Here is a 27,825-nt window from a genome sequence, read left to right as displayed (position 1 = left end):
ATATCATGAAAATAAAGATAATGAATTTTAATGGACAAATGGCAGAGAACCCTCAATGGATATTTAAGACTCTGAGGCTGCTGGCAAAGTAGAGCCATCATAGGGGTCATTGATGAAGACTTAACAGCATGAAGATAGAAAGAGCAAGTGGCCCACGGAAATGCTTCATATTGTCAAGAGTATTGAGTGACAGTCTGCTGACTTCTTCTAGCTGTCCTCATAAAGAAATGGATGGGAACATTTTGAAGAAGGATTTGAGGATTCATTACAATATGTAATCGAATGCAAGATACTGACAAGGCTCCTGTCTGACACTATAGTAATAAGGTACACTCAATCTAAGAGTTCTGGGAAGCAAGATAAATCAATATAGACAGGAGAAAGAAGAGAAGGGATCTGTAGCAGGAAGCAAGAAGATGTTGGCCTCGGGGCAGGTAGCTTGGGGGAACTATTGACAGTGTGAAAGGTGGCATGATTTACTCACTCTACTTTGGGAAAGGTTGAATCCATTCAACATGGGAAATTGGGAATGGGTATTAGGATCATCCTATTGGAACAAGTTGCTAATATCAAACAAGATTCAAGAGTCAGACACAAGAGCTTGCTAAAGCTGCCTGGTGTAGTCATGATGCCACCCAGTGGTGACTTTGGTTATTTTTATAGGCTTGCCCTTGCTCTTTAAGAATGCTTGCAGTGAATATCCATCAAAGTTTCACAAGCTCCCAAGAAAAGTGTTTTATTTTATCTTCAAAACTCCCAGAGGAGAGATTTGATTTGCTCTTCACATCTAAGCTAATGGAGTTATACCCAGCTTGTTTTCTATATGTGTTATGCGCTGAAAAACATGATTTAGCCTGTCTTCTATCGAAATTAATGCAATAAGGAACCATGAAATAATAGGGCTTACACTGTACTCAATTTTAGCTCTAATAGAAACACAATGAAAATAACATCTGCGACCCAGGCCTGGCTGATCAGAGGAGAGTAATGGATATTTGCTGCCGTGATTTTATTGGTGTTCTGGGTCTGGTCCTTCGCAGGATGCTCATCACTATAGTAATAATGCAATAAATACTTTGAATTCGACTTATATTTGCTCTCCATTTGTCTACAAGGTCATCTGGGCAAGGGCAGCCAAAAGACTTTAATATGGCTATCAAGAAAGTAGTATAAATTTAGCTACCACTAGAAAGGACCCCATCCCCTTGGAACATTTATGAAAGGAAGGCTCTTAAGTTTACCATATCTCTTTGAGAATATGTATCTTAAAGTAACTGTAGTGATGTCCTGTTTCAGGGACTCAAACTTTTGACAATGTAACTTTCTATTTACACACACACACACAAACACACACACACACACACACACACACACACACACAGAGAGAGAGAGAGACAGACAGACAGACAGACAGACAGAGACAGAGAGAGAGAGAGAGAGAGAGAGAGAGAGAGAGAGAGGAGAGTGTACAGGGATGGAAAAAGAAAGAAATCATTATTTAAAATTTCATGGTAAATAGCTTTATGACTTAGCTATTTTAATTAATTTCTATGAAGCAAAAGTGAAAGTAAGGACAATTCCATTATCTTTACTATTACTTGTTTGTAAAATTCACTAAATATTTTACCTATGCTGAAACCAGGAGGACCCTCAGTTAACTCTCATCAATAAATACAAACATTCATCAAAGCACTCCAGAAATATCAATACTGACAGTGCCATACTGTCATCAATACTGACACAGAAATATCACCGACAGTCAGTGATAGTTTTTATTTTATTTTTGATTTTGTAGTATAATTACATCGTTCCCTTTCCTCCCTCCAAACCCTCCCATATACCCTTCTTGTTCTCTTTGAAATTCATGGCCTCTTTTTTCATTGTTATTACATGCATATACCTATATATTAATAAATAAAACCTGTTCACTGTATCTAATGTTCTAGTGTTACTCACACACTGTATCTAATGTTTTCAGGAATGACCACTTGGTGTTGGTATGCCCCTCTCTCTCTCTCTCTCTCTCTCTCTCTCTCTCTCTCTCTCTCTCTCTCCCTCTCCCTCTCTCTCTCTCTCTCTCCCCACCTCTCAGCATTCCTTAGTTTCCTGTACTTGTTTGTGTAGTGTGAAGCCTCTTGAGCTTCCCCTTCATCTACTTTGACATATCTATTGTTGTCCTTGCTGAGCTCATCTTTGAGCAGTCGCATTGATGACATGTTGAGTGTAGCTTCTGACATTACTAAGAGATACGATGCAACATCAAAATTCCTGGTCCTCTGGCTCCAACCCTAAGAGAGTAGTAGTGGCCCACAGGTCCTGGCAGTAACCAACAGTGTAGAGAAACATTCTCTACCTTATTTTTTTGAAATACGTCTATCACTGAACTCTGGAAGATCACCAACTGATAAGAGATGCTCTTAGCTCCCTTACCTGTAACTAGGGTCACAAAGTCACAGCATCTGGCTTTACCTGGGTACAAGGGATCCAAACTTGGGTCCTCATATTATCCCAGCAACCACCGTACAGACTATGCCATCTCACCAACCCCTAGACTTTTTTTAACTAATGAGTTCTTACATTCCCAACTTAAAACAGTACCACAAAATTTTCCTCACATTTCCTCCGCTTAGCTAAGGCCATAATGGCAGTTGCTGCCACTATGAAAACAATGGCATCCATAGATTTTACCATTTACTGTATCTGAGAATCCACAAAATGAGATTTGAGAATATCTATACCAATAGCACTGCTACTAATGAACCAGTAACATCAGGTTTTAGAGTTTAATTCCCCTCCTCTTCCTTTAGTCTCTGCATCACTAAGTTGTGCTTAGCAAAGGATCTGGAAGGAGTTCCACTTCATTGTAAAGGGATAAGCATCTATTCTGGCTTTATGTCTCCCTAGTTCTCTAATCTATGGACCCATCCAAATTTCCTCAACCCCATGACATTTTACTGTCAGTCCCCACTCCCAATGTTATAAAGCCGTTTGCATTATGTATGGTGCTTTCTAGTGCAGAAGGTATATACTCAGAGTAAATTTTCAAATGAGCATTGCCACTTTAAAAAGAGAGCAGAGCTAGAAGGGTAGACAAGCATGAACATATGGAATACTGCGTAGCTTTAGCATTTACTATGACATTTCTTTTAGACCCATCAATATATAACCAACACAATAATTCATGTGATGGAAATTGTAGAGATGAGATAGGTCACGGATATTTACCTTTATGGACCAGAATAACAGGACATGAGATGCTAATGGCAAAAGTATGATTAAATGTATATTTTTTTATTTCTATTGGCATTATACATCTGCTACTCTAAAATCTAATTTCCTTTATATGTATTCTAGGGCCCTTTTTGTTCTTCACAACTTTTCTATACTTTTCATAGACTTCTAGTATTGATGTGTAAGTAACTCATGCACTCTATACTATTTCTCTGGTATCCATTCTCAAATTGCTGAGTTTGGCCACCCAAGTCAAGTGATAGGAAGCACTGTAAGATCCCTGTCATTGGATACCAAGGGGCTTTCATTGCCTCTCATGAGGCCCAGCTCCAAACTAGGTAATGGAGATCACGCCAGTGCTCCCATTATGTTTTCTTACAGATGGTGACCTTAATTTAACTGATTGTACTTTAAAAAACATAAATGTCAGTACTTCCTTCCATAATACTGTGGGGAAAAATTCTTTTAATCCAAGAACTCAAAGCAAAGCACATCATATTGTGAGATCTTAATTGCCCTTCTTCGTGCCTTTATCAATCATCTGTTACTTTCAATTAGAATCCATTCTTATTTCTCCAGTTTGAAATGCCTGATAAACTTTGAACAATAAACTGTTTTACCTACACAATAATATCAGTTTTGTTTGATATGCAGCATTTTCTGATATGGCCTTTTCTTGGTCATCAAAATTCAGAATAAATAGCAAATATATTACTATAGTTATAAACTTAATAAAAACTTATCACCCATCTATGTCCTAAATCAACAAATATATATTCTCTGAAATTTACTCTTCTAGACAAGGACTGAGCAGAAAAATCAATTTAAACTGGACAAGATGGTAGAGTATGTGTGACTAATAGCTGTCTCTTTTGGCAATGATGTAGTATCAAATAGATGTGCCATGTCTTGGTGAATACATCAAGTTAGACCGAGAAGAAGATATTTGCATCTAATAAGAAGTGATTCATCGGGGTTGGGGATTTAGCTCAGTGGTAGAGCGCTTGCAAGCGCAAGGCCCTGGGTTCGGTCCCCAGCTCCAAAAAAAAGAAAAGGAAAAAAAAAAAGAAGTGATTCATCAAGTCAGTTGGCTCTAACCAAAGGTAATGTCCCTAAGGGACACTTGGTAATGTATAGAGACATCTTTCACTTCCAAACTCACGTAGAGGAGATGCAATTGTCATTCAGAAATGCCACCAAGCATCCTGCAATGAACAGCTACTTTCCAAGCAGAGAGATAAGTGATGCTCTGAGCACAGGGGAACACATGGCTTTGTTCCTGGATTCTCTTAGAACATAAGCCACATTTCTCCTCTGACTATCTCTTTTCAAGTGATTTCCTCTGACCTTTTGTTATTTTGTAGGTAAATGTTTAGTTGAGAGTGGTACCTTCAATTTGTTTTCTTGGCTGTTCTCAAGGGTCAATCATTGCTTACTAAAGTTTCTGAGCAAGCACTAAGATAGTAAGGCCCATGCCTGCTGGGCATAATTACAGGAAACAACTTAGCTTTTAAAATCTCATAGCACAAAGTACAAGCACAATCACACATTATAATTCGTTCCCAGTGTGTTTGTGCCCTGAGTAGCTTCTCAGCAGGACAGCATCACAGTCTCAGCCAAGCACCATTTTTATTTAGCCACCTCTTGAAATATAAGAAACAACAAATCTCCCAAAGTGAAGAAATAGTCTGCATTTTTTCCTGCCTTGTTTAGTATGTTCCCAATATGGTTGTTACCTTCCTATGAAATAGACAGTGAGTTATTGCTTACATATAAACAGGAAGAGGAAATTAGTCATGCTGACCAGTATTAGTGTTTTATAGAATAGAGTCAAAATAATAAACAGACAAAAATCAATGACAGGGAAACTGGTATTAGTCCCAAAGTCACTCATGCTTTTCTTTTCTTCTCTTTTACATGCTAAACAAATTTATTGTTATGTTATCATCCTGATAACATAAATGTATGGCAAAATATGAATGTGGCAAGACTAGAAACTCCCAGTGTGGCTTTATACATTTACTAGAGAAGGAGCATAAGATGTGTCATTTAAACTTTTAATGCATTAAATGAGAGAAGTTCCTAGCTGGCGTGAGAACCCTGGTACTGAGCTGGCATCCTCTGTCTGGAGCTGTATAGCCCTCAGCTAGGTTGCCCATTGTTAGAGAGGTTGGAATGCAAGTAGATGGGCATTTGGATAACTTGTCTGATGTCATCACCAGATGCTCAACTTAAATGTGTCCTAAAGACACAGCTTTTAAAAAAAAAATCACGAGCTCTCTGCTCCCAAACCCCGAGGGAGAGAGACCTCACCGCCTGATCAGGTGGGTACTCCTGAGGCTGCAGAGCGGAGGAGACCACCAACACTGCCCACCCCTGCCCACATCCCTGGCCCAAGAGGCAACTGTATAAGGCCTCTGGGTTCCCGTAGGGGAGGGCCCTGGAGCGGCAGGATCCCTGCGCCTGAGACACCGCCGGAACCTGAAGGAAACAGACCGGATAAACAGTTCTCTGCACCCAAATCCCGTGGGAGGGAGAGCTAAAACTTCAGAGAGGCAGACACGCCTGGGAAACCAGAAGAGACTGCACTCTGTGCACATCCAGACGCCAGAGGAAAACACCAAACGTCATCTGGAACCCTGGTGCACGGAGGCTCCCGGAAAGAGCGGTGCAGATCTTCCCAGTTGCTGCCGCCGCGGAGAGGACTTAGGCAGTACCCCACGAGCAAACTTGAGCCTTGGAACCACAGGTAGGACCAACTTTTCCCCTGCAAGAAACCTGCCTGGTGAACTCAAGACACAGGCCCACAGGAACAGCTGAAGACCTGTAGAGAGGAAAAACTACACGCCCGAAAGCAGAACACTCTGTCCCCATAACTGGCTGAAAGAAAACAGGAAAACAGGTCTACAGCACTCCTGACACACAGGCTTATAGGACAGTCTAGCCACGGTCAGAAATAGCAGAACAAAGTAACACTAGAGATAATCTGATGGTGAGAGGCAAGTGCAGGAACCCAAGCAACAGAAACCAAGACTACATGGCATCATCGGAGCCCAATTCTCCCACCAAAGCAAACACGGAATATCCAAACACACCAGAAAAGCAAGATCTAGTTTCAAAATCATATTTAATCATGATGCTGGAGGACTTCAAGAAAGACATAAAGAACTCCCTTAGAGAACAAGTAGAAGCCTACAGAGAGGAGTCGCAAAAATCCCTGAAAGAATTCCAGGAAAACACAATCAAACAGTTGAAGGAATTAAAAATGGAAATAGAAGCAATCAAGAAAGAACACATGGAAACAACACTGGACATAGAAAATCAAAAGAAAAGACAAGGAGCTGTAGATACAAGCTTCACCAACAGAATACAAGAGATGGAAGAGAGAATCTCAGGAGCAGAAGATTCCATAGAAATCATTGACTCAACTGTCAAAGATAATGTAAAGCGGAAAAAGCTACTGGTCCAAAACATACAGGAAATCCAGGACTCAATGAGAAGATCAAACCTAAGGATAATAGGTATAGAAGAGAGTGAAGACTCCCAGCTCAAAGGACCAGTAAATATCTTCAACAAAATCATAGAAGAAAACTTCCCTAACCTAAAAAAAGAGATACCCATAGGCATACAAGAAGCCTACAGAACTCCAAATAGATTGGACCAGAAAAGAAACACCTCCCGTCATATAATTGTCAAAACACCAAACGCACAAAATAAAGAAAGAATATTAAAAGCAGTAAGGGAAAAAGGTCAAGTAACATATAAAGGCAGACCTATCAGAATCACACCAGACTTTTCGCCAGAAACTATGAAGGCCAGAAGATCCTGGACAGATGTCATACAGACCCTAAGAGAACACAAATGCCAGCCCAGGTTACTGTATCCTGCAAAACTCTCAATTAACATAGATGGAGAAACCAAGATATTCCATGACAAAACCAAATTTACACAATATCTTTCTACAAATCCAGCACTACAAAGGATAATAAAGGGTAAAGCCCAACATAAGGAGGCAAGCTATACCCTAGAAGAAGCAAGAAACTAATCGTCTTGGCAACAAAACAAAGAGAATGAAAGCACACAAACATAACCTCACATCCAAATATGAATATAACAGGAAGCAATAATCACTATTCCTTAATATCTCTCAACATCAATGGCCTCAACTCCCCAATAAAAAGACATAGATTAACAAACTGGATACGCAATGAGGACCCTGCATTCTGCTGCCTACAGGAAACACACCTCAGGACAAAAACAGACACTACCTCAGAGTGAAAGGCTGGAAAACAACTTTCCAAGCAAATGGTCAGAAGAAGCAAGCTGGAGTAGCCATTCTAATATCAAATAAAATCAATTTTCAATTAAAAGTCATCAAAAAAGATAAGGAAGGACACTTCATATTCATCAAAGGAAAAATCCACCAAGATGAACTCTCAATCCTCATCTTCGATTGGTTTATATACAAGTGTGCAATTTCTAGGCTTGAAAGTAAAATGATGCTATCTGGTGCTGGATAGAGGAGCCTTATTTTTTATTATGGCAGCTTGCTATTTTTGTAACATGGTGATTTGGTTGAACACAATAAAGTACAGTAGTAACTGATCTCCCCCTCTTCCTGGATGAGTGAGGAGATGATTAAATGTTGATGTCAGCATCCATGAGCATATTCAGATGAGCTTCTGCTTCTGTTGAAAAGGATGCTGTGTTTGATTGTGGTCCGAAGCTTTGAAGCACTACTTGGCATCTCCTTCCTTGGAGGTCTCACTGTTTAAACATAACAGATTTGATAGCTTGTTGGTAAGGTGAGGTCCAGCTTGTCTCCACTAGGTCATCTTCATGTGAATCCGGTGGTTATACGGTTTTGTTCTAGGGATATTTCATTTTTTTAATAACGGTTTTAGCTGACATTCATGGAGAGAATGAATCCTTAGAAGTGTGCCACTAGTGAAAGGAAATCCTGTCTAGAGTATGTTTCTTTACAAAGCTGTGTCACACCATCCTTTGGGCCCTCTGCTGGAAAAGTAGAATCAAGTCTCAAATAATGCCTTTTAAATTGTATCCTCTAGTATTATAGATGTAGGACAGTACTGTATCATACCTCTGTGGATGTAAAATAGCTTGTACCTGCTTTATGATACGTAGTAGTGACCGTGCTTTATCAGAGCTGTTTTTAATGATGTTGCTCAGAATGTTTTCTTTCCAGATGATGATTGAGAAGCTAATTTAAAAAAAATGGTGCCAGGTACCACAAGAGTAACAGAACTGTGCTGTTTTCTCAGGTTTTGTTTTTTTACTTTTTTTTTTTTTTAATGGAGTGTGCTGGATGTCTCTACAGTTTTGTTCAGATGACTGCAGAACCTGGAAAAGCTGTTGCTGCTGTTGATGCATAACACACTGCTATTATTGGTCTTTTTATATAAATATAAATATATATATACAGATATATAATTTGAATTTTTTGAAACTTTACCTGTGCTGTCAACTTTTGAAAAAAGTATCCCCGTTTACTGTGTTGAGTTGGCACTGTACAGAAATTAACAGCCATATTGGTCTAGAAATGTTGAACTTAAGTTTTTTCCATTTGTACAGGGGTAACACACTGTATTAAATATGTAAGGTCTTATATACGTGGGTTTGATTACAAAAACTAATAAAGTATTCTCTAAATTAAAAAAAAAATCACCCTAAGATTGTCATACATGATGTCCAGAATCCATAAATTCCAAGCTGGGCAGAATTAGATTGATTGTAAAAATCCCATTTTAATTCTTTTTCTCAATTAAACATTTCTATCTAGGAATAGAAGTGCAGGCATAAAAATATAAGTTATATCTTAGTTGTCCTTTATATCGTGTGTGTGTGTGTATGTGTGTGTATGTGTGTGTGAGTGTGTGTCTGTGTATGTGTGTGTGTATGTGTGTGTATGTGTGTGTGAGTGTGTGTCTGTGTATGTGTGTGTGTATGTGTGTATGTGTATGTGAGTGTGTGTCTGTGTATGTGTGAGTGTGTGTGTATGTGCATGTATGTGTACATGTGTGTGAGTGTCTTAAGTTAGTTAGAAAAGAGATATGTCCCAATAAGTTGTAAAGGTTAAGCGTTTCTCTGAGAAGTTTTCTGTCTCTGGCTTTTGCTTCTTCCCCGAGATAAAACGGTGCTGCCCATTGACTCATAAATAGAAATATTACCTCCCAAAGACAGGGTGCACAGAGTGGGCTCGTGCCACCATGCAATGCCATCTTGGTCAGTAGCTACTCATTCTCAGGAGAAACATATTCTCCTGATTTGAGGACAATACAAGTAGATTCTATGGATTTTTGGATTAATTTGGATTATTTTAGAATGTGCTCACCACCAGTCAACCTTGCAAATTTATAAACAGCAACTTATTTAAATGACAGGTTACAGTCATTGGAGGGATACCGAAAGGAAATTAAACACCTCTTTGTTTACTCTCCACTTATAAATAGGCATTTCAAATTGTGTAGATCAGTTTTGTTATTTTAGGAAATCCTGTCATTTATGGTCAAATCTCCACAAGTTTTAATGTATATGGGAGTGATCCTAATGTCATATTTGACAGAATAATCATCCTACCTTCCTGATTCCCATTTGGAGTGAAATTTCCTAGAGTAGCCAGATAACAAATGGCCACATTCCACGTTAGATATAGCTTTGCACCGAGGAAGAGATGATCTGGCTCTCTGATCAGCTGACATCTTTGCTAGTGGTAAAATTCAAAGTCTAGAGAACCAATATCTCATTACAATGTTTAATCAACTGAGGCTGAGGAAATATCCCAATTATGAAGGTGCTTGTCATGGAAACATGTGAACCCGAGTCCAAATTCTAGTGCCACATAAGCCAAGAAGGAGGATGCACACTTGTAATACCAGCCCTGAGGAGGTGGAGGATGTGTGGATCTCACAGAGCAAGCCTGGCCTAAACCCCAAGTTCTAGAAAAAATTCTTTCCCTAAAAAGTAAAGTGGACAGCTCCTGTGAAAGAGCATCAAAGCTGAACTCTGGACTCCACATGTACATACTAATGCATGTTTACCTATGTATGTGTATGTAGATATGTGATTTAATAAATCATAGAAAATCATAGTACCCACGGTTTAAACATAACATAAGCTAAAGTGGTCAAACAACACTTTATAAACCTGATCTTAAAAAGTTCATGTTTGGGGTTAGGAGGGATGGCTCAGCAGTTAAGGGTGTGTATTTTCTGATAGAGAATCCAAGTTTGGTTCTCAGCACCTCTGTCAGGCAGCTTATAACCCCTGTACCTTCAGGTCTAGGGGATATACTGCCCTCTACTGGTCTGCACAGGCACCTGCACTCATGTGTACATACACACAGAGCTGAATCCATAGCAATGAATGAAAATTTTAAAAAGTTCATGACTGCATGCTGACTCTCAGCAAATCATTTATTATTTTAGCAATCAAGCTTGTTAAATAAAAGTGAACTACGTGTTTAGGTAGGTCCTGGGTTTTCAGTAATGTGCATTTAAAAAAAAGTTTTTTAAATATGAGGGATGTACCTGCTTCCTACAGTCTTTATATTTGGGCCAACCTGAGTATAAATGCAATCCTTTGCACATGAGGCATTGCTGTGTTCTGTCTTACAGCATTTTGTCCTTGGAGTATGATTTGCTATGGTAGTGGTGTTGTAATTATATCTTCTTCCTTTACTCACCAAACTCAGCCAAGCTCTGCAATTTCCCCTGAAAACATAGAGTTTTCTTTCTGGGCAGGAATCTCCTTGTACTCATATTTTCTAACTATTCCCTCGAGTTTTTCTTGCAATAAATTTTGTAATATCTCCTGAATTTTCTTCTCTTCTAAGTACAATTTTTAGCTTAAAATTCAGTGAGTCAATTATAGACATTAAAATTCCTCTTGTTATTTTCACATCCCACATGAAATACCTTCAGTTTGCATTTTAATTATGCCTTCTGCACATGAACTATGACTCTGCATTCTTTTCTCACTGTTCATCAAGAGTGTGAGAAGCCTGACTTCTACTCCTTCATTGTTTGGGACTTTCTTTAGGAAAGATTGGAAAGATTGGAATTGGTATAAATTCATTATCTTTCCTGAGTCTAGAAAGAAAGTAAACTTTTTCAAAACTTTTCCTTTGAGAAAGGGAAATAATTTTGTATTGTCTATCACAGTAACTGTGAATGTCTCTAAAAGACTGCATGATTCCTCATGGATTAAATATCCAATAAGTGGTCAGGTTGGACTGGAACCCTTAGCTCCTGGTTTCACCTGCAAGTACTTCCAACCAGATTTCTCTTGGAGCTACAACTTATTATATTCTAAGCAGTAGACAACTAAGGACTGAGATGCTCTTGCCTTACAAATGAATAATTAGTAAATGTCAACCTCACATTTTCTCAGCCTATGCAAAAGACATAAATGATCATATGAAAAGATACAATAGGCCTATTAGTTCTGAGTTTACACTGATTCCTGGAGACAATGAATGTAAATATTATTAGTTTTCTTCTTTAAAAGATCATCTAACGTGATCTCTCCAAACCTTTACTTAACATTTGTGTTCAGTATAAATCCCTTCAGAGTGTTTTGCTAATTAGATACAAAAAATATTTCCCTCTTCTAAACATTATTTTGTTTATAATTGCTTTTAGATTTTTATTGTTTTTTTTTCCTCACCCCCTCACAGCACAAGGTATCTCAAACCTCAAGGAGCTGCCATCTGGCTGGTTTTATATAACTATGTAAGTGCATTCAAGTGGCAATATTTCTGTGATAAATTCAAATAAATACATTGGACAGAGCCCAGGAACTACACCCAAAATAGCTTTTTTTAAAAGTCATTGAGCATAACAGTGAGAAGACAGGGAGGTCGTGAGCTGCAGCTTTGGGAACACTGGAGAATCAGTCTCCCCTCATCCTGAAATCCAACTGTTTGGTATACATCCAAAGGAAAGGAAGTCAGTATTTTAAAGACATCTATACAGCCATGTTTTCTGCAACTTGCTTAACAGCAGCCAAGACACGGAACCAACATGGGTGTCCACTGATAAATGAGAAAAAAAAAAAAAGAAAATGAACACATACACATGATGTAATCTTTCTCAGCCATGAAGTGAATAAAATCCTATTATTTATATCAACATGGCTGAGAAAGGTTGTGGGGAGATGATGTTAGGTGGAAGACAAAGAAAAGTGAACACTGTGTGTTCTCACATAAAGTTAAAATAATTTAGTCATACAGAAGGAGAGAAAAGGATATTGATTTCAAGAAAGTACGAAGGTTGAAAGGATGGAAAGAGGATGGGTAATAGGTACCAAGCTATAGTGATAAGAATGCAAATTTGGAATGCTTGATAATATGGTATGTTAAGTGTGGTTGTTCATCCCATTTAATTGCAGGTTTGAAAATACACAGTAGAGAGATTTCTAGTCTCTTCAGGAGCCTCACTCCTGCTTTTCAATGGCTGTACTAACTTATTGTACCACAGGCAGTATTCTAGACTTTCCTGTTACACACATGCTTGTCAACACTTACATTTTGGCTTTATATACATGTGTGTGAACGGTGGCTGCAGCGACCATAGCATTGTTGATATGTGGCTGTATGGTACATGTGCATATGTCAAGTGGCTTTCTTACTTGTTCTCTCCCTTACGTTTTGAGGCACGGTCTCTCACTGAACCTAGAACTTACAGACTTGTCTATGCTGAATGGCCAGTGAGATCCATGGGTCTGCAGCTCTTCCTCCCTTCCACAGCGTTGGGGCTGAAGATGTGTGCCATCTCACCTAGATTCTTACATGGTTGTTAGGAATACAAACTCAAGTCCTCTTGATTATAAAGCTTAGCTGAAAGACCCAGCTGCCCATCTCCTACTTGTTGCCTTTTTGATAACACCCACCCTGAGATACAATATCTCATTGTGGTTTGGATATACATTTTCTTGACAGGTATCTATCTTGATGTATATTTTTTTCTATAATTTCTATTCATTTGTTTCTTGGAGTTCTACGAAATGTCTCTTCAGATGATTTGTACACTTTAGCTGACTTACTTGACACTTTCTACTGAGTTCTTACCATGTTCATGGTATTAATCCTTGTGAATGAATATCCTATAAGTATTTTCTTCCATAGACTAATTTTGAGTTTTCTAAAACAACTTACCACAGTCAACTGTCTGGCTATTATGAAACACCAACTTCTCTTTGTACCTCTCCCATGTGTCCGATGCTTCTCCTTTGTATTATTTTAAAAGGTGTTCTATTTTGTTATTCCTACATTTAGTTAATATCACCACAGTTGGAAAGGAGATGCGTGTCAAAGCATGCACACAAACAGTGTGATGTACTTCCTTTAATTATGATTTATTTGATATGAATAAACTTTCATACTTCATGTGCTGCTTTTAAAGAATTGTTTGTTCCCATTTCTTACTGATCCACAAGTTTTTGAAAGACTGTAGAGCAGGTAATAGAGTGAAAACCCAACATACCAGAATATATTTCTAAAATGGAGACATTCTACAAATGACAGATTTTTTCCCATTTTTAGACCTTATGAAAAATGGATTTGGAACTTATAAAAAATGTATCTGGAACATCTTAGTGCAAGAGTTTTGATTGGATTCCAGAAGTCAGATCTCAGATTTAAAAGTAATTCCATCCTGTGTGAAAGTGGTCATGGCAAATTGATTTCTTAAGGCACAAAAGAGGGTGTAATTTGGATTTTGAACCTTTTTCTCAGGACTAAGATAGTTTTCACTTCTGTTAACTTTCTTTATCCATCCATGTTTCATCCCAATGAAGAGGGGAAGCACGTGTTTCTGACTATTCTTTAGCAAGGGTTTGTAAAAGCAGAAGATACAGCCTTCATTTTTCTTTGTACCACCTAGCCTTTGAGGTCCACTATTATACACACAATGTGACTCTCAAGCTGACACTCTTTGTCCTGTCTTCCTAGTTTGAGGGAAGGTTCTTAGAGGTATTTGCTTATGGAATCATTATATAAGAAAAATGTGTTGAGTTTTTTTTTCACACAAACACACACACACACACACACACACACACACACACACAGACACAAAACTGAAGAGAAACAATCAACCCCAATGAATCTCTAATGGGTAGATGTAGATCTTCAGATAAATCCAACAAATGTGGAACAGATGTCTAAGGGATATGACCAAAAGTGCTTCAAGTCTCTGAAGATGCAGGGAGAGATGTGCCACCTGCATGGTTTGTCTTAGGAAAGCTACAGATGTGATAAGTCACTAATTCATAAAAAAAAAAAATCGTCCAAAGGTGATTCTGTCTCAGGTTGAGTTTACCCATAGCACACTGACGTCTGACACGTAATTTTTAGTACATCCAATGGACTAGAGGGTAAGGAAGTAGAGAATGGTCCTACACTTGAGCTTTCTGATGTGGGGAGCAATCGTACCTTTCTGATTATTTTCTTTCTTCAACACTAGGAGCTTTAGGGGGTTCTGTGATGATTTCTGACCTAGGATTAATATCTAGAACATACAAAGAACTAAAAAAAAAATCCAAACTAAACAGGAAATCAAATCATTGAGTGGAGAAATAATGGGCTAATGATGTGAACAAGGTGCAGAAGATGAAGTTCATGTGGACAATAAGCATATGAAAAAGTTTTCTACCTTGCTAGCCATTAGGTAAATGGAAAAAAAGGAAAAGTGCATTCACACGAGACAAAGGGAGGAAGGTAACCAGTCCAACCACTTGGAAATCAGTATGGAGGTTTCTCAAGTATATTTAAAAAAAAAAGAATCTTCTATAGGAGTTACGCCATTTCCTGAATATTTGTCCAACAGGAAGCAGATGGACATATTACAGAGGTGTGTGACCATCAGTGCTAATCACAGCACTGTGGACAAAAGCTAGGTCATGGAACCTTAGAACCGAGATGTCCAGCAACGAAGAATAAATAAGGAACATTGATATCGTGTATGAAAGGGGGGTTCATTCATAAAGAAGTTATGTCCACCACAGGAAAGAGATGCAATTGGAGACAAATGGAGACATATTAAGCAAAGTAAGGTAGTGTTCGAATGACAAATATCTAGACTCTCTCTTATTTGAGATTCCTAGATTTTATATAGAAAAGAGATGAAGTCTGGGGAAATCTGATCATTATGTAATATATATTTATATAAAAATACCCACATAGAAATGTAGAAAATTCAATTAAAAATTCAATGAAAAAAGTTAAAAGAAAGGGAAATAATTATTTTATAAGTTTGAAACTTGATGGCTCCTTTGTCTTGGTTTACAGTATTAATTATAGAAGCTACTTAGTATGTGCACCCTTCAGATCTATCATCCATGGAGTGGAAGTTATTGCATTGCTTACTACAGACGTGATATAAATTAAAGTAAGCATTTAGCTGGCTTTTGATGGGAGTTTAGATATTGTTTGACCCTGAGAGTCACAATTGAAACCATCACAGACACATTTAACAGTAGCATAGTTAAAAAAATATAAACAGTACGATTTCTCAACATTAATGTAATGGCTGTTATTTATCAAGTGCTTGTTATATGGTAAATATAAAGTTTTTTTTTCCTTTTTGAGCCTCATTTAATCTTTTCCATAGCATAGTAGATAGAATTATTCTTTCATTTCTCTTGAGAAAACGACCTCACATGAGTCTAAAATCGTGTAAGTAAAATAGAGCTGGGTGTGTGGCATAGAAAGCATCCGCAGGGTGATTTTCTCACTTAGGCTTTCACTGTGGCCCTGCTTATCTCAATTTTAGTATCTGCTGCACATGCAGCACTCGCTGGAAATAAAAACCAGCCTGGCCACCCTTCTGGAAACATTTTACAATCGGTCTATGCTTTATAGTGGTTCTTTTCCACATCCATCATGAACTTTGTAGCTTATGTATTTCTAAAATTCATAAACCCAAAGAGTTCCCAAACCGTAAGTTATGACTGCTGACGTTCTCTCCTATCAAAATTACGTACAAAGGATTAAGGTTGTAGAGTCCAAGTACTTGTGTAACACACATTACTGGCTAGAAATTTGCACTCAATACATCCATATAAACACTTGGCTTTATTCTCAAGTCTCCTAGTGTTTGATTACTCTTCAGCTGTTATTATTGTTCAATTTAAATTAGCCATAGGGTCTCTTGTCATACTATATGCTATTGATACCATATAATATATATATATGTATCATATTTACTATTTCCTTACCAAAATCCAATAATGAAGATATATATTTGTCATATATACTATATATGTTATATCATATAACATATGGTATAATGTATTTACTATATACTATTATATTTAATATATATTATTCCCTTACCAAAATATAATAATGAAAATATACATTGTCCTGTATACTATATATGACAGTACACATATATACTATATATAGTATATACACATATATACAGATAGAGTATATACAATACATATATACCACATACATATATAGTATATATTGTCATATATAGTACATAGTATACACATACATAACAGTACATATACATTTATGCCATATAATATATATACATAAAATATACTACTCCTTCACCAAACTATGAACTGTCTTGATGACAGAAAACTATGTCTGTGGTATTAATTATCCCATTAACAGTAACAATGTTTAACTAATCTTTGTGTGCCTGGTTCTCAAGGAATGAGCTATACAGTCCTGTCTATTCTTCACAAAATACGTGTAGATGATAAATTCCTGTCAGCAGGCGATAAGAGATTAGTAAGAAAAACAACTGAATTCTTCCTGAGTTGGCCCAGAGAAAGAGGCAGTTAACATGGATGCAGACGCATCAAAGCGATGGGCACAGCTGGAACGAAGTTTTTGCAAGGCAGGTCTGGAGAGATGTGGGCTTTGCTCGGGATGTTAAATTATTTAATGGGAGAGAAATACAAGGTTATTTCACAGAAAGAATTCATTTCAGTGTCCTGCTCATCATGACTTGCAGTCCTCACTAAGAACCAGACAGGTTTCAAGATTTACTTAGAGAGGTTGTATTCTATACAGAATGAAGATGCACAATAAATAATGATAGTGTACCCTTTATACTTTTAAATATTTTATTTATTTCCTGTATGTGTATTTGTGCAAGGGTAAGCACTTTTACACAGGTGCCCATGGAGGCCAGAAAAAGGTGGTGGATCCCTTGGAGCTGGAGTTTCAGGCCATGACATGGATTCTGGGAACTGAACTCTGGTACTCTACAAAAGCAGCAAGCACTCTTAACCACTGAGCCATCTCCCCAGCCCTGACATAGTCTATACCGTGTGGACGAGATTCCCTTTAAATTTAGGGTTCTTTTTTCTGTTTCTCAGTAATAACATAAGAAATATTTAATTCAAAAAACTCTTAATTTGAAATAAACACAAAATAACAGCTTTTGGTTAGATGAAATGAAAACTGCAATTGTTCCTGTTTACCTTTTGTGATACATAGTGTCCCCTCTGTGGAATTAGACAACTATTGAAGAGGCAATCAGGAATAACCTGAAGGCCTTCTTTTTTATTCTTGTGTGTTTTTTAATTCTTTTATAATTTCATACACATGAAAAATGAAATATGATCCTATCTGCGCCCCAGTTTCTCCCTTCAACTTGCCCCGTAATCACTCTGGATCCACTTGCAGGTTTTTCTGAAGGCCAGTCACACCTCTGCTCCCATGACATCGAGGGGGAGGCTTGAGTAAGTTTATTTCTGGCAAATTACCAGTGCTGTGCACACAGATGGCCCTGGGACTCCACTTTGAGATCCCATGCGAGTATACACATGGGTTTACCGACACACACTAATGCCTACTTTTAAAAAGTCAATTATTGAAAGCGAAGGGTGTGTCACTTACAAAAGGCATTTATATGCCTGCATATCGTTTGTCTAATTCCAGCTGTTAACCTATATTCATGTAGTAGTGGACATAACACGTCTACCCTATTGAGTGGGTTTGATGCCTAAAGCTGCCCAAACCAATTCTCGGTTGGTGTGAACACTTTAAATGCTGAGGTCAAGTTGTCAATAGACTCTTGCCTTTGTGGATTTAATGCCAGTCAGATAGATATAGAATTGGCATTTCAGTAAGCTACTTGGATAGACTTTAATACATAAATTCTGTTAACCTGTGAGCCCTGATTAAAATACAAGTAAATGAGAAAATCCCTCTTGTTAACTAAGCCTATTTTGCATACTTAACTGCTACCGCTTGTAATGGTGAGGGAGGGCATGTCAGGCTACACAATGGAGTCTGTTCTGTACTTATAAGGTCTTATATTATATTCTCATTATAGTAGATACAGATGCTTTCATGAGCTTAGTGGCAGCTTACCTACCTGCATTAGCAGCAATGTCAAGACCTTTGAAAGACAGTTTTCCATATCCATCATTCCATTCTTCACTCAAAAGCTTCCTTATAATTGTTGATCACCTTTCAGAAGCCCAAGATTTAACTCATTTTTTCATTTAATCAATTTTTTAAACGTCTATATTTAAGTTCTTTATGTAGTTATATTATGTTGGGTCTAATGACACATGAAAAGAAGCAGGTTTTTGCTGAGTATTAAACATAAAAGTGAAAGATAGAATTAGTGAGAGAGAGAATACACATAACCTAGGAGAGAGAGAGAGAGAGAGAGAGAGAGAGAGAGTATACACACATAACCTAGGAGAGAAGAGAGAGAGAGAGAGAGAATACACACATAACCTAGGAGAGAAAAGAGAGAGAGAGAGAGTATACACATAACCTAGGAGAGAGAGAGAGAGAGAGAGAGAGAGAGAGAGAGTATACACATAACCTAGGAGAGAGAGAGAGTATACACATAACCTAGGAGAGAAGAGAGAGAGAGAGAGAGAGAGAGAGAGAGAGAGAGAGAGGAGAGAGAGAGTATACACATAACCTAGGAGAGAGAGAGAGAGAGAATATACACATAACCTAGGAGAGAAGAGAGAGAGAGAGGAAGAGAGAGAGAGAGAATATACACATAACCTAGGAGAGAAGAGAGAGAGAGAAAGAGAGAGAGAGAGTATACACATAACCTAGGGGGAGAGAGAGAGAGAGAGAGAGAGAGAGAGAGAGAGAGAGAGAGTATACACATAACCTAGGAGAGAGAGAGAGTATACACATAACCTAGGAGAGAAGAGAGAGAGAGAGAGAGGAGAGAGAGAGAGTATACACATAACCTAGGAGAGAGAGAGAGAGAGAGAGAGAGAGAGAGAGAATATACACATAACCTAGGAGAGAAGAGAGAGAGAGAGGAAGAGAGAGAGAGAATATACACATAACCTAGGAGAGAAGAGAGAGAGAGAGAAAGAGAGAGAGAGTATACACATTACCTAGGAGAGAAGAGAGAGAGAGAGAGAGAATATACATATAACCTAGGAGAGAAGAGAGAGAGAGAGAGAGAGAGAGAGAGAGTATACACATAACCTAGGAGAGAAGAGAGAGAGAGAGAAAGAGAGAGAGAATACACATAACCTAGGAGAGAGAGAGAGAGAGAATATACACATAACCTAGGAGAGAAGAGAGAGAGAGAGAGAGAGAGAGAGAGAGAGAGAATACACACATAACCTAGGAGAGAAGAGAGAGAGAGAGAGAGGAGAGAGAGAGAGAGAACTACAAATAAACTAGCCTGTTGGAGTAAAACATTGCAGAATTTCAGGAACATAAAGACTGTTTTGTACATAAGAAAATAAGAAGAGAGCTAGTAATCCTTGTGCTTTGAAAAATATACACATACACATTTGCACACATATGCACACATACACATACACATATACTGAAGCTAGATAGAGCCAACCTTGATGAGGTGAGTCTAGTGTATTAAAAGGCCTTTTCCCCTTGCTGTCCCATAATCCACCTGCATTTACAGGCTAACTTGTGAGAAACCAAAGATGGAAATACAAAAACCAAGTTACTGTCTTTTGAGGGTGAATCTTAATCTTGTCAGTCACTCGGGAGACACCTCTGGGCATATCTACCAGGTTGTCCCGCAAATATTTAGCTGAAAAGGGAAAGCCCACCAACACAAAATGTTGATTGCTCCTCCACGCAGGGCAGTCAGCGGAGGTTGGGGACCACCTAGGAAAGAATGGGGGACAAGAGACTCGAAGAAGGACAACAAGACAAGAGTCTGATTGAGGTTACAAATTTTATTTTTTCCCAAGGCTGAATTTATACCATAGCAGGGGTAGCAGAGGGAGGGGCGAAGCGGGAAACATTTACTCAAGCCAAGGACACAGTGCTCTTGTGGTCAGGAAATTGGCTGATGTCAACAGGATATTGGTTTCTCAGAAAGATCACAAGTTTGTCATATCATTAGGCATTTTTCCATTTTATCTTAACTCTAATATTAACATCAATGATGGAGGGTTTTAAGGGCATAGCTCCCAACAGTTGATGCCACCATTCCAGGGTCTGAGGTTGGTCTCAGAATTTAAAGGAAAAGTGAAAATGCTTATTGAGTGTCAGCACCATTCCCCTCCCTCCTCTGCCTCCTTCTCCCCTCTCCTCCTCCTCTACCTTCCTCCTCCCTTCTCCCCACCTCTTTTCCCTTCCTCCTCTCTCTCACTCTTCCTCCTCAATCTTCCCTCTGCCCCTCCCACATGTTCCCAAAGCCACGCCTTCCCAATTGTGACTTTCCTCTCAATTCACAACCCCAAGTAAACCTTCCTTTCCTTAAGTTACTTTTGTCTGGTGTTTTGTCATAGCAATGGCGAATAATATACGAAATACTCAATGCAAAATAATTTCCTCTTTTTTTGTTTGACAAAACAATTTTTTTTAAAAAAAAGTTAAAACTTAGGGTCTTCCTTTATCGACGTAGCTCTAGAACATTGCCTCCGACAGTGTAAGTAACGTAAAAACCGCTTGCCGTGGTGTGTGTTTGAAGACTATGAATTCTGTTCACTTGATCTCTCAGTCAGCTCATTCTTAGTACATCTTCAATCTGTGACTTGTTAGATGAAGAAAATAGAATTGTAAGGAAGCATCCCCTCTCAGGTCACACTGAGGCTTACCTGAGAAAATAACAGCTAACTGCTAAGACAGCAAGGCTTTCTGGGCCTCTAATGCTTGAGTATATCACTCTCATTTAATGAACACTAATATAGAATTTAATATAAATTACATGTGGGAGAGAAAACAAACATGCTAGCCTATGTGTCTTTCCATTAGCAACCACTGCTAAGGAGAAATGTTTACATTTAAGCTTCGAGGAGGCAAAGAGGGCAAAACCTTAGATGAGAACTAATTGTTCTATGATTGATTGATAGCCTCCCTCCTGTTGTTACATACTGCCAGATGATACCCGCTATACACACAACAGGAGGTAAGACAGTCAATCAATTAGGGGAACAATTAGTTCCAGTTTTTACAGTGTATTTGGGATTGTAGATGAAATTGCCTGAAAATAATCAGAATGTTGGAGATCAGCGATGAAACCTAAAGAAATAAATTTATATTAGAGCAAAGGCAGAGGCCATTTGATCCACTCTTCCACAGATGGGCACTGTTAATGGAATGACAATTAGAGTCTGGCAGCAATTAATAAGTAGGCTGTCAGAGCTACTCAAGTTGTGTTCACGGTTTCAGAAGGCTACAGATTTTTATCTCTCACGTGACGAGGCTAAAGAGTTACTAGAAAGCTCAGTGTGATTAATTATTCTAAGGATACAATTCTGTGGCTCCCTTTTGTGGATGTGAGGGTGAAAGCCAGGGTAATGAGGCAATGCAATCCCATGCCTTCTTTGGGCTCCACATTTAAGAACGAGCATTCGTGTATACAGTAAGTGCCAGGCCTGAAAGTATTCTAAGATCAATGAGATTGGGGAACCTGTACTAAGAAAGTGTGAGTCACCTTGTAGTAGTAGTTCAATTTGAGGGGATCCTCAGCTAACATGAGGCTGTAGGTGCAGTGTTTGTTGTAGCCATTAGAATGTAAAACTTAGGGCACAGGAGAAATCAGGACAGACATGGATCATGATGTCCAAGTGCTGAGTCTGAAGTCACGTGTCATGTGGAATCCTGTGAAAGTCTGGTCCTGGCCAAAGACCTAAGATCCCTAGTCCAGAGACTGAGACAGGAGCACAAAGGAAGGAGTAGTGATGGTCAATAGCGTTTCATTTAAGAGATGGGGAATGTTTTTTTAACTTGATGACAAATTGTTCCTCTTAAAGCAATAATATAGAAAGGACATTTAAAATCATCATTCCAGAAAAGTTTGTGCCCAGAAACTAGCTTCAGACTTATCAAAGCCGCCTCTCCCAGAATGCAATCAGTCCCAGTTGTTTGTTAGGTTTCTCAGAGTCCAATAAAGGGATAAATAGTTTATTGGTGTATATGTGTGTGGTAGGGGATGCTTATCTCTAAAACCCAAATACATTCTGAGAAGAATTACTGAGAGTTACTGAAATACCATCCCTCAGAGATAATAGGTTTTGGGATGTTTTCTAAGGAAAAAGGGAAAAAAACAATTAAAACATTGAAAATTACTTCTAAATTTTAACTTCGGGATAGGGGAGAATTTATCTCATTCATCACATGCACATGTTCCTAACAATAAAATCATGTCAAAAATTGTCACCCAATCCCATTTTGTAATTACAGTCTAGGAATTAACTGGGAAGAAAAGCAAATTGATATTCTCATCTCCTTATCGTTGCTACTTTAATGCTTCTATCTACTTTCATTTTAATTAATTTTACTAATCCATTTAGTGAATGGATAAGTAAATCAGTACCATGGGGGCCAAAAGTCAGTTGCAGCAACGATAGAGAATTGTTAATGCAGAAGTGACCCGCAGTATCAAAGTGAACTTGTCAACATAGCTTTGCTCTTTTGTTAATATTCTGATTTCTGTCTTATTGTTCTTCACAGAGCAAAATGTCTCACAGTTAATCTCTACAGGACTTTTGTTTCTAAGCTATCTAAAAGATTTTGACTCTACAATGGCCAAGTGTTCGAATGTAAATTGATTTTATGCAATATACTGAAAACAAGCATTTTATTAATATAAATGGTTTCTTTATTTGTAGAATTACACAAAAATTATTTTTGGAGCAGCATGAGTTCTATCTGATGGTATTAGAATTTCATGGCTAAATCGAGTTGAACATTAATTTTACGAGTTTTTGTTGTTGTTCTTTTAGGCAGTAGCATAAACAACTATGGCCGTAAGTATCTGGGGATTAGAAATGTGGAGCAAAGAAAGCTTTAGGGAAGCAAGATGTCTGAGATGACAGAATGTTTGTGTGGGGATTGACAGAGTTTTCTCTCTTCTGTTTAGTATTTATAAAAATACTTAAATTTAGAGGCTTCGGTCATTTTCTTTGTGCTGGTTATTAGTATACGAGTTGGTTTTCCACCCCCCATAGTTTAGGTTCAAGATATGCAAGGTAGTTCAACATGTGGAAACCAATAAATATAATTTGTCATGCACTTATTCTCTGTTGGGGGCAGTGTGAATTGGTCAGCCCCTATGGAGGCTGCGGTTCCTCAAGAAAATGTTGAACTTGATCTATCATATGATCCAGCTCTACCTTTGGGCATATTCCCACAGAACTCTACCACCTATTTTAGGGATACTTTCTCATCCGTGTTCACTGCTACTATATTCGTAACAAAGTCTCAGTTTTAAATTACATATGTAATTCAGGAAAATGTCAAGACATCCTGGAGACAGACCCCCCCCCCCCAGCATAGGAGAAAAGTGTATAAACTTTTGAAAACTATAAACTTTCTGCTCTCTGTTTATACTTTGGTACTATTGATTTCTAGACTCCCTGCACTGGGGAAGTGGTTCTAATCTTTAACTAGCATGGCTAAAGTCTCAAGAGCATCAGAGATCCTGTGAATTCTAAGTTCTTGCAACGCACTTCAATGCCACACGCCACCGTTGCTTCTCAGGCGAGCTGTTATCATTCACAAGTGCGTGTGCAGCCGGTGGTGATGGAGTTCACACTGCCACCTCCATCAGCTGATTGACACAGTTTCCTCTCTAACACCTTCAGCAAAACGCTGCCCCGGACTCTTTCCTTGTAATGAATAACAGCATGATTTTGCAACTCTGTGTTCTTTCTTTCAACAAGGCGGGCTGGCGCTCGGTATCCATTTCCTCTCTGCCAGCCTCTCTGCTCTCCCTGCCTCTCCACCATCAGCATCTTGTGACATAAAAGATTCAGTAATGATGCATGCCCAGTATCTTGTAGACTTTTTATATCCACTGCAGTTTTAAAGCACACCTCCATTCTCCTTATTAAAATGTCTTCTCACCTCCTTAAAATACCAGTTCTCTTCAAAATTGAGAATGATCTGATTTAAACTGTAAAACATAGAAATATATTGAAACCTCGCGTAACATCAGAGGGAAAAATTTACCTATGTTTGTATCATTTAGCCCTTTACAAAAGAGTAAGGCAAGCAAGACAGAGAAGTGGACTACATCAGCAGCTTCAAACTCCAGGCTTTTCCTAATATAGACTGAGACGTGCTAAGTGTGGTAAAACTCAGGCCGCTGCCAGACACAATGGTTTCTTAAGTACAAAAAATCATTACATACTGTAATTCTCCAGATGCACCGATAATACATAAAAGTCCCATCCTTCCTCCCTCCATCCCCCGTGGAACGTTTTATATACTGAAGAAAATACAATGACATATTCTCCTAAGGATAAATGTAACTTCTGTTCCTTGTGGCATGTTAACTAGAAGTGCTCATTTATGCTTCCTTCAGCTGCACAATGCTAGGAAAAAATATGAGAAAGGGCAAAGGCCACGAACTCAGGGCTACAAGAAAATACCTTAGTAAAACAGAAGACATTTCATAATCATTTGATGGCAGATTTGGGGAAACAGCAGAACAAGCTCCTTGCACAAAAAAAACCTACTCCAGAGGGAAGGCTCATTGTTTCTTCATGGCCTTGATCCAAGCTGTCCAAGGAGGTGTGACTGGAGAGCCAGTGTGGTGGGGTAATATATTAGCAAGGAAAGTACCACGTTACCAATAAACAGCTCCAGTGTCAACAGAGGGTCAGAACGAGAACCTCTGAATGGCTGAGAGGCGAGTAGGACCCAAAGAGAAGCATATCAAAGTACTCTTATCTCAGAAAAATATGGAGAGAATTAGATATAGCCCCTGCCAGAAAGTAAATTCACTCAACAGTGTCCTCCTCACCTAGCACACAAAGGCAATGCATTCCTGGGGCGCATCCTTGCCACCTGTCTGCTTGTCTAGGAGGAAGGGTGTTCACATTTGCATTAATTGAGCCTCAGCCATGCAGACTTACAGTAAGAGAAAGGGGTTGCATGTATATGACATGGAAGACATGGGACCGTCATGTGTTCTAATTTGGACTGTCCTCAAGAACCAAGTAATGGGAGTTATCCTTACAACATACCAGCCTCCATTAAAGGGTATCTTTTTAAAGCAAAATGGTATCTAGCCTGTGAGCCAACGACCAGAACAGAAAGTAGAAAGGAACCGTATCAAAGTGTTGTCTCACAGGTAAGCTGGGTGTAGCATGCTATCATCCTTAAACCTGCCCCTGACTCTTTCCAGTTTTCTGGACTTGTTCCTTCTCTTCATTTCTATAGCCATAGAGAGTTCTAAACCCACTGCCCACCACCATCATGGTTCTTCTGATTCATCTTCTTGTAGCTGCAGTGCAAGTCTAGGCTGTCCCCATGTGCATATAATATAGGAATTGGACTTGGTAAGTACTTGGCTATCTCTCAATGTCCTGAGAGGCCTTACCAATGCCAATGAGCATAAATATTTCTGTCCCCTTTTGTACGGAATCTTAAAAATTTTGTTTTGGTAGTGGCTATTGTTTTATTTAAAATGTTATAAGTATATATAAATCCCATTTCTTGGAGGAAAAAAATAAGCAAAGTCCACTAAGAAACTGACCCAAGTATTTCAGTATCTTTATTGCAATTGGTGTGGGTTCAGAATCCAAGGATACTGTGGCAGACACATGGGCAGAAGCCATTAACCTGTTCCAGAGCCTAAGCTTCACAGTGCTAAGCTTAGAAACCTGCTTTAAAAGTCATCGTTCACTACAACCCACTAATTCACAAAGAGCTGGTGTGGACAGCAGAATGACAACTGATTCTGTTGTGGAATTGGACAGACATGGCATCTTCATGACGGAGCATTCTTCTCTGATGTAGAAATGCATGTGGCAAATAGTATTATGTTAACCTTCATGTAGTCAGAAGAGAACTTGCAGGCCAGACCTTCTGCGGTAGACATGCACGAGTCTCCTAAAGGAACCAAGCAAGGGACTTTCACTGCTCACATTACATCAACGCAATCACTACTGACCGGTGTGCCTGCGGTGCAATCACCCTCTTTTCAGTAAACACAAAAGGACCAGTTCAGAACAGAGGAGATAGAGAACCTACCTCTAAGTCAAGGGAAGATGGCGTCGTCATGGAGCTGTCACTACAACTGGTCATACTAATGCCCCGTGTGCTTGGTAAGGAAGGGGTTCTTTTTTTTTTTTGTTTGTTTGGTTTGGTTTGATTTTTTTGGTTTTTTTGGTTTTTTGTTTTTTTGTTTTTTTGTTTTTTTGTTTTTTTATTAACTTGAGTATTTCTTATATACATTTCAAGTGTTATTCCCTTTCCCGGTTTCCGGGCAAACATCCCCCTCCCCCCTCCCCTTCTTTATGGGTGTTCCCCTCCCCATCCTCCCCCACTTGCCGCCCTCCCCCCAACAATCTAGTTCACTGGGGGTTCAGTCTTAGCAGGACCCAGGGCTTCCCCTTCCACTGGTGCTCTTACTAGGATATTCATTGCTACCTATGAGGTCAGAGTCCAGGGTCAGTCCATGTATAGTCTTTAGGTAGTGGCTTAGTCCCTGGAAGCTCTGGTCGCTTGGCATTGTTGTACATATGGGGTCTCGAGCCCCTTCAAGCTCTTCCAGTTCTTTCTCTGATTCCTTCAACGGGGGTCCTATTCTCAATTCAGTGGTTTGCTGCTGGCATACGCCTCTGTGTTTGCTGTATTCTGGCTGTGTCTCTCGGGAGAGATCTACATCCGGCTCCTGTCGGCTTGCACTTCTTTGCTTCATCCATCTTGTCTAATTGGATGGCTGTATATGTATGGGCCACATGTGGGGCAGGTTCTGAATGGGTGTTCCTTCTGTGTCTGTTTTAATCTTTGCCTCTCTATTCCCTGCCAAGGGTATTCTTGTTCCCCTTTTAAAGAAGGAGTGAAGCATAAGGAAGGGGTTCTTAACCTCACCACATCCCTCGAGAAGATCCACCTCTCTCCTCAATTAATTACACAGTATCTTTGAAACCTTAATTTTGACATTTCCTTTTGGACTTTTTTTTCCCTTTAGGGATGTATACTTTTCCCTTTAATAGCTTTAAACTTTTTAATAGAGATGTATATGTTTAGAAGAAGAAAAATAGGATATAAAGTTACCTTTTGTTTTTTGGGGGGTTATTTTTTAATGTTTATTCATTTAATTAGAGAGAGAGAGGAGAGATGAGGAGGGAGAGAGAAGGAGAGGGAGAGGGAGAGGGAGAGGGAGGGGCGCCTTTATGGACACGTGGATG

The 27,825-nt window shown here is 38.8% G+C and overlaps 1 protein-coding gene and 1 long non-coding RNA gene across 8 annotated transcripts in view; one reads left to right on the top strand and one right to left on the bottom strand.

Annotated features, from left to right (window-relative positions):
• Syt1 (synaptotagmin 1) overlaps positions 1-27,825 on the top strand; it is a 544,812-nt gene that overhangs the window by 309,128 nt on the left and 207,859 nt on the right. The gene's annotated exons all lie outside the window — the stretch shown is intronic.
• On the bottom strand, positions 9,739-26,699 carry LOC134479870 (uncharacterized). The gene is made up of 2 exons (XR_010053695.1): positions 26,663-26,699; positions 9,739-26,521 (listed from the first exon to the last, which is right to left on the bottom strand). It is a non-coding gene; the product is annotated as an uncharacterized LOC134479870 (long non-coding RNA).

Source organism: Rattus norvegicus, chromosome 7 (assembly GCF_036323735.1).
Source record: "Rattus norvegicus strain BN/NHsdMcwi chromosome 7, GRCr8, whole genome shotgun sequence".
NCBI lineage: Eukaryota > Metazoa > Chordata > Mammalia > Rodentia > Muridae > Rattus > Rattus norvegicus.
The sequence above is the reverse complement of the archived record's forward strand: the minus strand, read 5'-3'. Positions and strand labels throughout refer to the sequence as shown.